Source organism: Triticum urartu, chromosome 1A, assembly GCF_056163025.1.
Source record: "Triticum urartu cultivar PI428250 chromosome 1A, HENAU_Tu73, whole genome shotgun sequence".
Taxonomy (NCBI): domain Eukaryota; kingdom Viridiplantae; phylum Streptophyta; class Magnoliopsida; order Poales; family Poaceae; genus Triticum; species Triticum urartu.
In genome coordinates this window covers 8038811-8051058 of record NC_141873.1, presented here as the reverse complement: position 1 = coordinate 8051058, position 12248 = coordinate 8038811, and the positions used below count along the sequence as shown (strand labels likewise).

At 42.8% G+C, this 12248-nt stretch overlaps 1 non-coding gene across 1 annotated transcript; it reads left to right on the top strand.

Annotated features, from left to right (window-relative positions):
• The first annotated feature begins 2188 nt into the window (after positions 1 to 2188).
• On the top strand, positions 2189 to 2261 carry TRNAK-UUU (transfer RNA lysine (anticodon UUU)). Its single transcript has one exon. It is a non-coding gene; the product is annotated as a tRNA-Lys (tRNA).
• Positions 2262 to 12248: the final 9987 nt, after the last annotated feature.

Here is a 12248-nt window from a genome sequence, read left to right as displayed (position 1 = left end):
TCGGCAAATAAAGTAGAGGGCCCGCCCGTGTCACCACCAGTCCACCGAACCAGCTGTAGATCGCTAACTCTCTTGTCGACGCCCGGAACTTATGTACGAGTTAAGAATGAATTGTTCCCGAGTAGAGAGGGCAGGATAAGGATTCAGTAAGAAGGAGAGTCTACTTATGGAAATGCCATCCTCTCTTTCCTCAGTAACGGAGTGACTAGCTACCCCGACTTTTTATTCCAGTTCCATTCTTACTGGTGTAGGAGTCCAAAGTGCATCTTCCAACTCCCTAACTGCGTCTTCCATGAAGTTCGGGAGACCCCTCACGTGCCGCTGCCCGTGAGACTCGCCTTTGTACACTTTGCACACCGCTTCGACTAGACCCCGCTACTACCTCGTATCCAAATACCTGCGATCTAGCTCATTCTTTTTTAAGCCCTGCAAGCCTAATAGAACCTTGTTTCCTGGGCCAAGTCAGCCTATAAGTAAGTAGGGCTGAAGACAATTTGTTTGTTAGTTTTTCAATCTTCTTCCTTCTATGCTTAGAGTAAGTGGAAATGACCTCCTTGATCAGCAAGTAAGCGAGCGGTAGTTCAGTCTCCGACAAGTGAGGCCGAATAGCCCCAGGTGTCCTTTTCCTTCTAAACTAGCTGCTCTCGCTTGACTCTTCTAGTGAGCAAGCAAACTGGTCGGGGAACAGGGTCAGATCAAAGTAAGGAATGGGAATAGCACTCACTCGTTGAAGGTAAGCCAGAAACAGGGGTTGTCCTCTCCCTTACTTAAGTCCTAGTCCATCTTTTCGTTCCCCAAAGGGGAATTCAAGCAATAATGAGGGAACTTGACCCACACCTGACGAAAGAGTTTGGTAGCTCGAAGGAAGCAGAAGCACTCCTTTCTTTCTGTCCCAACCTCCAAGGGTTCCTCCCTGTATGACATAGTCCATTGGATTGGGGCAATGGTACGCACCTATGTTTGGTGTCCCCTCTCTCACTTCCTCGTCAGATCCTTGTCCCAAAGGGCAATACATTGAGTCGGAAAGACGGGGGGCTTTCGTAAATTCCATTCTGTAGCCGAACTAGCCCCTGGATCAGCTCTCATAGTGGGAGAATCAGAGTCAAGTTAGGCGCAAAAGAGGGGGTTGACATCATTCGTCGTGATTGGATCAATCAGACTCCCCCACAGGAAATGCCAAGGGGCGCCCTTTCTCATTATCATCTACCGCCCATTTCTTCATCATCTGCTGCTGCCTTAAGTGCGTAAAGTAGGCTCAGCTTCTTAGGTTTCTAAATATCTTGTAGTAGCCGAAGGTAGTCCAGTCCGCTTGTTAGATTGAATTGAATCTTATATAACCTACGTAGCTAAAGAGAAAATCATAATAGTCTAAGTGGACCTCTCAAAGGTATAAATAAGTAGACATTAGTCTTACTGGTTCTGTCTTTTTCTTTTTTTGTTATGATGCCCACATTTCATACTTCTCAATTCTTATTTATTCAAGGGTTCGTATGTACTGAGTGACTCTAGGTCTATTCAGATGCAGCTTCAAGAGAGCTTTATTCGGCCTTTGTATGACCGTCTTCCCTTCCTGTCTATCTCCTTCGGTCAGGTAGTTCTGCTTCCGATGCCGGAGGAGCAGGGTGGGATAGAAGGGTAGTTTCTGAGTTCGAGATGTCTGAGCTTGGAGGTTCCGCTTCTCTAATGTGATAATAAAGCAACAAGCAACGCCGCTCCCGTGCGCTCATCCCTTGCTTGTTCTTGAGCGCTAGTCATTCATCCCTAGCTGGGTTCTTGGGATATTTTGATTCTCTTTATGATGATGTAAGGGTCGGCAACAATGAATAAGGAATCGATCGGAAGTTCGCGCCAATCGATCTTCTGTAGGAGTAGGAGGTAGCGCGAATCCCCTCTTTCTTCGTTTAGAAGAGTGCTGGACCTCCACAACGTCAAACCATAGAACACAGCTCCTTTCGGTCGAACCCTAGGAAAGACGACTTTACCTTTTTTGTAGATAGTCTGAGTTCGAGCTACTGTAGTCTCCCCCGTTGACCTTCTTTTTTAGATAGAATCCTCAATGAGTGGAAAGGACTCCCAAACTTGCTCCACAGTACTATACCATACAGAGCCGCGCCCTTGTGATATGATAAGAAGAAAAGGGGCCAGGCCACCCTCTTTTCTTTTCCGCACCAAGCCTTCTTGTAAAATCGGGTGTATAGCTCAGTTGGTAGAGCATTGGGCTTTTAACCTAATGGTCGCAGGTTCAAGTCCTGCTATACCCAAAACAGAAAAAACCACTCTTGTATTCGTGAGGATGCATAGTAGCCTTCAAAGAGCACTCTTTGGCCTTGAGAAAAGCCCCTTTCTCATCAACATCTCGACTTCGCTCATTGTTTGAGGTAAGTATAAAGGAGATCAGACTGGCTCGGTCATTGATAGGCCGGCCTTCTCCTTATTCATTGGATAGGGCACGGGGGAAAGTCAAGTCAAGCACTAGTTAGTTGGGGTGGGACGCACCAAAGCAGCGTTCGTTGCACTAGCGCCTTATCTTTTGAAGCTAAACAGAGGCTCGAAAGACGGAGTACGTCCGAAGTCGTTGGCTGCCTTTTTGTAGTGCGCAAGTCAGAGTGAACTTCTTCTTCTGTTCTGCGAATCTACTAACGAGAACTGCCGTACAGTCCTATCTTTCTTTAAGAAAGATCGTAGATGAACGTTTCGTTTCGTTACCTAAATAGTTGAGCAATTCATTCCAAGGTAAACAAAGAGGTATTTCCTTTTCTCGTTCAGTCCTTCTCTCCTTCCATCCCAGTAGGCCTATTCATGCTTTTTTGCTATCCATCTTGATCAAATAGAAGAAGGGGAAATTCAGACTAGGCAAAACACCTCAAAAAGTGAAAAAAAAAAGATAAAACAACTTTCTTATTGTCAAGTAGTAAACCATAGTTCTCATCCTAGGAAACCATATCGATCATCGGTTCAGAGCTCCCAACTACGAAGCTCTTTTCTAGAGCGAGTCAACAATTCGTGGATCCATGGTTTGGATGAAGCTATGTACCCGGGTAGAGAAGATTTGTCTCAAAGATGTTCCGCTCATCCAAGAATCTAAAACTTCATCTACATAAACTCATAAATAGCCCTTTCCTTTCTTTTCTTGACTTAAAAAGGTAATCAATCCTTTCTTTTCATCTTTTATCAAGTCTTCCTCTTCCTGATTGAGTCAATCAGGGATAGAAATTCGGATCAACTATGAGGAGTAGGGCTGCTGGGCAAGTGAATGAACTCTGTCCTAGGCATTTCCAATAAGTTCAGTGAAGTGAGGGCGAAGCCTTTTTTGAGAGGGAAAATACACTCCCAATGATATTCCATAATGGAAGGAATCAGTGGAAGATTTACTGGAAGAAAAAAAATACGATACTTTTCTAGTCGTAGGTAGGCTACCTATCTAGTTTCGTGCTTCGGGCGTACCAGATTCACTAGGCTAGGTTATAGCTGACAGATTTCTTTAAGAACTAGCCGCCTATAAGCCTCGCTAGTAGTATTCCTGCCCAGTGCCGGAGTAGTGACTCACAAGGTAAGTTCTCCTCGATGCATTTCCAACACTCTCTTTTTCTACGTACACTTTTGATTCCTCAGTAGGTAGGGACAACGTTCGAGATCTCATCCGACCGTCTATTTCTCACTGATTGGGAGATTGGATTGGAATCCGAGGAGAACTGATTGGATGTCATGGAACGAATGGGGCACTACGTTGGTTACCCACTGCTAGCCTAGCGGAGATTTCTCTATTTGTTGAAAGTGGAAAGGAGTCATATTTGAATCGGAAAGTTGGGCTCGTTCACTCACACCTTTCTTTGATTATCGATGACTTGGCTTCTTGCTCATGTAAGCACCCAGCATACCAATTCATTATCCTTGGGGCTCGGCTCGCTCCTTCCTATCTACGTTATTCTTTCTTTGTTACTCTCGTAATGGCGTTCCGAAAGAAATCAAGGTTACCAGGTCACAGCTCTGATTCTTCTTCCCTTATAGAACCTTCCCGCAAGAAATCAGTGGAAGTGGGTCCGCCCCTACAACTCATCAAATCTGCCTTCTTTTCTGTTCTGCGCTGTACATATTCTCAAGTTATGAGAAAGAATGGATTTGAATGCAATTTTGAATTAACAAAATAAACGAATGAAGAATTTTTTTACCTCTTATCTGATAAGCAATCAAAGCATTTGAACTGCTCAATGAACAATAAAGAAAGAGCTAAGGTAAAAAAGTATATGTGTTACTAATAGTAAACCCATTTTATTTTGAGTTTGCTTTCAGCTGAACATGTTATAACTACAAATGAGGTGAGGCTTGATTAGGTGGCTTTGCAAGAACTAGGGAGGAACACAAGTTATGTACTTTAGGCTAAACATATGAATTTAGAAGATCAACTTTTCCAATTGGACATAAACAAAAGCAACCAATAATATATATATATATATATATAAACTTCCATAATATTTTCTCTATGGTGAAGTAATTTCATCGATAACCACTAAACGATTAAGTAGCGATGTATGCAAAGCTAGACAACGAACATTTCATAATACACTCGTTCCGCATATCTTTAGGATAAAAGAAAAAACTGCGAAAAAATCCGTTTTCCTAAATAAAAAGATCAAGAAATCTATTTTGTATGGTTCTTATTTCGTTGAAAACGTTTCCATGAGACTTTCTTTCATTGAAGAAGTCCATGACTTGTTCTAGGTGATATGAGGTTGAATAGGCTTTAGAACAAATGCAAAGAGGGGTACATGAGGGTGGAATAAAAATCAAAAAGATGACCCCTTCTTTCTTCCTGAGCATTACCGATAAATATTCATTCTTTATACGTTAGGTTGGGTTTCAGATGTATATCATTTATTATATGAAACCAAAAAGAAGAAATGACAAGAAAGTTGTATATAGATGGAGGAATAAATTATGATGTGGAAAACAAGGCAGGGGTTCAAATCCTGTCATCCCTACCTATTACTTCTCCTATGGGCAGTAACGAGGGATCAATTGAGATCGATTCAAATTGGACAAAATTCAGAGTTTCATTTTTCTATATGCATGCGGTGCAAAAATCATCCTTTTCTTTACTGCTTTATCTCCCGGAAAGAGCTCTTAGTTCAGTTTGGTAGAACGTATGTCTCCAAAACCCAATGTCATAGGTTCAAATCCTACAGAGCGTGATTCTGTTCTTGTTATGTCGAATCCAAAAAAAGAACTTATATAAATATAAGAAAATGAGACAGTAATGAGGTCCATATCGTCATCGTAATAAAAAGAAAGATCTGCAAGCATTCTTTATGGGAGTCGGGGCTTTCTGATTTGAAGTTGCTGGAAAAGAAAGGACTCAGCTTCCGCAAAAGTGATCGATGGAGAAGCTCAAAAGTCTCAATCCACCACTAGCTATCATTCAAGTTTGCACTTTTCGAGCTCATCCTTACCTTTGCGCTTTAGCTACTTGTTCCCACTAACCCATTTCATTTTCTTAGCTGGATCCTTCAGAAAGTATCTCTTATCGCTTGTCCAGAGCCTGGATGTCAACCTTAGCCAGAGCCTGTATCTCATCAGTCTCCATCTGAGCCTCAATCGTGAACTGAAGATGACGCGCGGTCAGCGAGGAATGAATTCGAAAACCCGTACTTGGAGCATTATTGCACTTGGGATAAAGTAGATGTCGAAACAGCTTCTTCTTCAAGTTCGCTATCGTGAGGGATGTCTATGATAATATGCTCACTGCATATGAGTTAGTTCATTCCATGAGGTCGAGGAAAGGTTGAAACCATTTTAGAGCTAGGCGGGGTCTCTCAGATGCAGACTAACCCATTTCGACGTGAAGCATCGCATCGGCTTGTGATCCTAAATCTAGTGATTGATTATTGACTTGTCAAGGGCAGGTTGGTGTCTTAATGTGGAGGAATTCCGTACCTAAGATAAGAAGTTTCATTTCATGCCTACCGTAGTCCCTATTTTATTGGGCATAGTCCCCCTTACCTACTCCCGAGAGTAGAAAATCAACATTTATGTCGTTCTTAATAACAAAGAGATGCTCGGGTAGCAAAGTTGCCTACCATAAGGTATTGTTTGAGCCCGTAACTTCCATTAGGAGAGGCATCCTCGCTCAGTTTCAACTGGTGGTTACTTAAGTTTATTTTCTCTGCCGGATTGCGTTTCAAATTCAGACTTGTCTTTGTTAAACAACGCTTTCGGGTTGCCTAGACCAGAGAATTCAATAAATAGAGACGTGCATTGCCTAATTGGTAGTTTATTTCCCACCATAGCTTTACTCAATTGGAAATCCTTTGAATCGAACAAAAAGTTCGTAACCGCTAGGCTGCATCGTCCCCTTCAACCAGAATCATCTAGATTACAGATTTCAAAACTGCATTTTGCAAGAAGAGAGTGCCTCCCATTCTCTGGAGTAACGATAATAATAACACTCCACGTCGCCTTCAGGCTTGGATCCATGCCTTGCATCTTCTTCTTTCTCAGAAAAGAACTCAGATCGTTCAGATTCTTTGCCAGGAGAGTCCCCGGCTTTCGAGCCCTACTCGTGGGAGTTGCTTTATCCATCATTGCTATTGGCATCTTGGCGTTAAACAATTCGTTTATAGAAACACTTTTTACATAGCAGAATCCTTCTCAGGTTGATTTGTGTGCCACTCGTCATCAGACAGTGAAACGTCCGGTCTAGCCCTTAGCTGAGGGATCTTCACTCCTGTCCTGCTATCCATATCCGTGCCCACCCGAACCATGGGAAAGAAAGTTTGTCATAAATTACTTGTACTTGAGGGCAATGATAAAGTGAAGAAAATTATAGAAACAATGAAATGAAGCTATGGCTCGAACTATTGGAGAAGCCACCATAGAATATATCCATGAGCTTCTCAAGCACTTCTTCTTCCAATTACTTTGTGACGATTTCAAGGAAAAGTGAATGATTTCAATCAAGAAAAGAATCATATGCTCGATCCGTCGTAACAAGAGGGATAAGAAAGTCTCAACTCCAACCGCGGGAGCATTTACTATTTGGAAGTGTGCGAACGTAGCTGGTGGATCGGGGAAACAGGAAATCCTTGTGGTAATGCCGTGGAAATGCTACTTGTTGAATATCAAAAATATAGGATATCTAAAGGTGATGCGAGCGCTAGCTCATCTTAGAAGTGAGGTGCAAGATTTCTTTGTTTCGCGATCGATCCTATTTTGCTGGTGAGAAAGCAGAAAGGATTGGAAAAAGTACCAACTTCTTGTAATTCTGTATGCCAGCTCCTATCATATGTGCTAAGAGGGCGTTAAGCGGCCTGGGACTCTTATTTATGATCTTGTTTAGGATTGGAAGAGCGGAAAAGCTAAGGTACATCAGCATGGGTTCTATTCTCGTCTTTCAAGTACCTACCCTGGTATCACCTATGTAGATTGGTGGGGCTTTAGGACGGACTCCAAAGTTGACTGTTGAATCTCAGTATGTATGGCCAAGGCTCACTCATTCAACCCGCGAGAAAAGCGAGTCTTGAATGAAGGAAGAATAGTTGCAGGATCCTGGGTTTGGTATGATCGTTCTTCCAATTCATACTAGCTACGATCTTTCCCTACTTAGAGGATCCAGCAGTAAGGGACCTACCTATGGCCAGTAAAGAACCCACCTATGGCTGGCTCCTCGGACAGCTTTCGGAGCTTCTTCTTCACCGGTGTAACACAAGTGGTTCCTGGGCTTTAACTAACTAAGTGCTGGCAGTGATTTTAGGTTGGTTTCATGGTTTCTTCATTCTTGTAGCCTGTGTTGCATGTGTTTGCAGTAGCTTTGCAGATTCAGGACTATTGGCAACAGCCGTTGACCGTCTATCTTCTTCCCAGTTCCCAGATACAAGATTCTAGGCTTTGAGCAATGCAAAATGCTTGATAGCCAGGAAGGCATTTCACTGGGGTTCCTTTGGTGGAACTAATTCTTTCTCTCTTTTCTTCATATCATAATTGAATTGATACCTGAATTCAAAGAAGAAATCAAGAGACAACGTTCCTGTTCCAGTTGGGGTCCAAAGATACTCTAAAATACTCATCAGGTTCGATACGATATTAATAGTGCTTAGCACTAACTTCCTTCGACCGGACACCACCACTAGCTTGTACTTAAGAATGGGTCTTGGCTGAAGGTATCGATATCCGGTGCGAATCAACTTGACACCATGGTTACGGTGAGGAAGGATTAAGTTTTATGCTCGCGCTTAGTGGGAAACCATACAATTATCAACTCTGCCTCCGTTCCCCCTCTTTACCCCTATCTGAGCCCAATCGCGAAACCCACTCCTCAAATGATGGATTAGGTGAAATGAAACATGTACACGTCGTTCTTCAAATCCTTAGAAATCATATTAGAGTCTTGCTAGATCCATTAACACAAACAAGTGCAAGCGTTGGTACTTTCAGAGGTATGCCACAGGGCTCACTACTCGGATTAACACTTTCCAAACTAAATAGCTGGGCATCGACAGCGACAATCAGCGGATGAAGGAGTGGATGAAAAGGGTACCTGAGTGCTTGCATGCCTGGATCAGCCCAATCCCTATTAGTGAGTGATCAAGCAAGGTCAAAAAGAAGAGCAAGCCCACGGCTAGGCGTAGTATCAAGAGATTGCTCGCCTGTCGCATGCCTAACGAATCCAGAGAAACAAGAAAAGCATGACCAATTGAAGGGGTCGACTGCCCAAGGAGACTAAAATAACTATTAAGTAAGGAAGGAGGGGATTTAGTCACACCCACAGCTAGCCCTTGGATGAAGTAGGGCAGCAGCTAATGGGTCAAGTTTTGATACTGGTTCCTGAAAACAGCTTTTTGACTCTATGGGACATTTATGGAATTTCTTCCATCGGCAAGAGTACCTTTGTTTCTCAACTTTAATGATTTTTGAGTCTCTCGATACTAACTAATTAGTTAGGGGAGGTGCTTACTTTTGTAGTTAAGGATCCAAAGAAACAGGTCTAGGGTATCACAAGATGAAAGCGGAATGCCTGAAGCATAGAGAAGTGAAGTACAGTATGAATAAGGAATGGTGGCACACTGGCGAATGCAAACTCTCAGCTGATAGGGAAGAGGGGGGCGGCTAGCTAGGGCTTACCTCTGACTCCCTTTTACTCCAGCATCTCAAATAATACTATAAAATATGTGCTTGCAATAAACAGAAGCTAAAGGAAGAAAAGCAATAAAACTAATTCACTTGCTTCTTGGGATCGATAAATGGCTTTTTTTCATTTGGGACTGCCCTCTTCCAAGAGTTCATCCACGAAAGGAATGGGATATTTTTATTAATGGTAAGGCTATTTAGTTTCCTGTAGTCTATACACAATCGCCAACTCCCACCCATCCTACCTACAGGTACAGGACTTGAAAAGGGCAAAGGGCTTGAGCTTGGCCTAATCACAGCAGCTGCTAACATTTCATCGACCAACTTTTCAATGGCTGCCTTTTGATCGTGCGAGTATCTATACGGCCTGAGATTAATCGGCTCAGCTCCCTCCAGAAGAGGTATTACATGATCATGGGTCTGGTGGTAACTCTTTTGGCTCATTGAAAATGTCAGAGTCTCGGGTAAGTAACTTATTCATACTGTTAGGTATTCTGGTTTCTTTGCTGGTGGCATTCACTGGAAAAGCTTGCACGAGCATACAAATCTCTCCTTGTTGTAACTGCACCCTTCCTCTTTCTACTGACCTCCTTGTCTGATCCTGAATTCCCTTTCAAACTACTTTCTTTCCTTCCTTGACCAGTGTTATGGATGGTGCACTAGTTGAGAAAATAATTGGCCCTTCCTTCTTATAGCAACAAAATCCAATCTCCCCCTCATACGAACCTACCTCCATGACTTTCATGTCAAACTGAAACTCCTTCCCTTGCATTATCCATAGAATGCCATCACATTTGTGCTCACAATACATCTTAGCGCCATTTGCTACTGTGATTTCCATAGGTTTATACGGAGTTGAGTCGTAACCAGCCCGCTTCACAATCTTTGGGGTCTACAAAACAGTGCGTGCTGCCACTATCAACCAAGGCAATCACTGGCACTCCGTTTACCTGGTATCTCTGTCCAGACTGAGACTTGCGACATAGCAGCAATATTATTCAAATAACATGTCATTCAAACGCAGCACGCCTTGTTAATTGCTCGTCATGTAAGTGAATTTACGAATAGGGAGCCCAGGTGCCCAACAAGTGAACTATTTCCTCCTCCAGGATTGTTGCTTTCCTTCTATAGCCTCACGTATGAAAAACGTGTGCCTTATAGACGGCTAGGCCACAAATACATAGCATAGATAACAAGGGTTTCGCCAAAGTAGACGCTCAAGCGAAACATTCCACTTATCGAAGAAGGGATATAGGTATTTCAAGTTCAAGAAGTAGGCATTGATCCCAAAGAATGTAGTGAAAATCTAGGCTAGGAGGAATGCGTCAGAGCTGAGGTCAGGCAAAAGGTTGCTGGATCTTTATGTTGGCCGGAAGTTATTTCTTTTCAATGAGGTTCAATGTTCTCTAGATTGCTTACAAGTAGCCTGCCTTACTCGAGCCAACTAGGATCAGAAGGTGTTGATAGGGCTAGACTTTCTCTCATGGGCGTGACCATATTAAATAAAGGGTCTTTTCATCTCTTTGGCCTGGAGCCGAGTAAGTAAGGACTTTGCCAGGTTTGAACTCCAAAGTCATTTACGCCCAGTATTTCCTTTGATTCTTATAGCCTTCGTGTCAAGGAGTGATGCGAGCGGTCCAATTGCACATCAATAGCAGCTGCTTTTATCTCCGCATTCACTAAACGAAATGCTGAACCCATGTTGGTAATTCCCTCTGTGCTCTACTGTCTTGAACTATTTTCTTTAGTTGACATGGAGGCTTTAGTGCCACGTTCAAGCTAAAAGCTGTGACAGCAAGTCAAGCAGTGCCAGATGATGATAAAATAGCGGCGCATCCTTCTTTTGAAAAGTGACCAAACGGGACTTTTCAGCATAGTATCAGATGCCTTATTTTGTTAGTTAGGATCTCCTTCTCACTCCAAAGTATGGTTGGTGTATACTCGGCCTTTCCCACTGTAGTTTGGAGCTCACCCTTTATTTACACCGACCCAATCTACAATCAACAAAATGTAATTTTATAAGAAAGAAATCAAGCGAAAGCTAACTGTCAGCTATAAATAAATGCTTTTGCTTTCTATCTAGCAGCTGATGCTTTATGTAGTAAAGAAGGAAATTCTTGGAGTTAGCACGGTACTGAGGTCTCTGGAGCGAGTGACGGATTATATCTTTTGGAACATTAGAGGTTGTAGACAGCACTCATAGCTCCTCTATTTCTCAAGGATCTATGCTTCCTGTTTGCACTCTTTCTAGGTCCAATGCGATAGAGAAGCAGGCAGTGAACGGATTCATCCTGCAAAAGTGGCCATACTAAGAGCTCTGGCTAGTCCTTGCTTCATGAGGTACATACTTCTTCCGGTCTGCTCTGTTGCCGAGCTTCCATTCTCGGACACCTACATTCCCAAGAGGCTAGGGCAGGGCAAATACATGAAGTCGGAATGATTCCCACACCTGGATTGAATGCTCCGCCAAAGTAAACCTAAACAATTAATTGAAGGAAGTGTAGCCCGGCATCGATTTCACGTGTCGGTTGCCCAACCCAATAAGTAGTAGTTTTTGAATGATTCGCGTTAGCCGGGAGTTAGAGATGTACTTTCTATTTCAATGAAGTAACCAACCAAAAGAGAGTGCTAAAGGAGTCATTCAGAAGTGAGTGAAGGGGCGCAGAAAAAAGCTGGTGAGCAAAGAAAGCTAAAATTGTTAATTAAACGGGCCTTGTTAATGAAGTATTTCGTTACCTTCCTTTATTCTGATTTTGACCATTTAGTTGAACTGACTCTGTTAATTCGCTCTCATGGTAATTGGATTGCGATTTCCTCTGGATTCAATCTCAATGACTGCTAGGATTTCTTTCTACTTCTATTTGTGGCATATAGAATTTTACGATAGATGAAGCGGAAGAAGGAACAAGGCTTGAAGGCGGATTAGCAAGGGAATGAATCTGATGAAGCTGTTCCTCCGCTAGAATAAGGGGGGCATGATCGCTGATTTGACCGGGCAGACCAGATGAGCGAGATTGATTGAAAGCGCTGTGCCAACTTGCGTACAAGATTTTTAGACTCTAGTAAATCCTCTTCACAAGTTATTTCATACAGGCTATTCAAGGTCTATTGGCTTTATTGCTTATGTG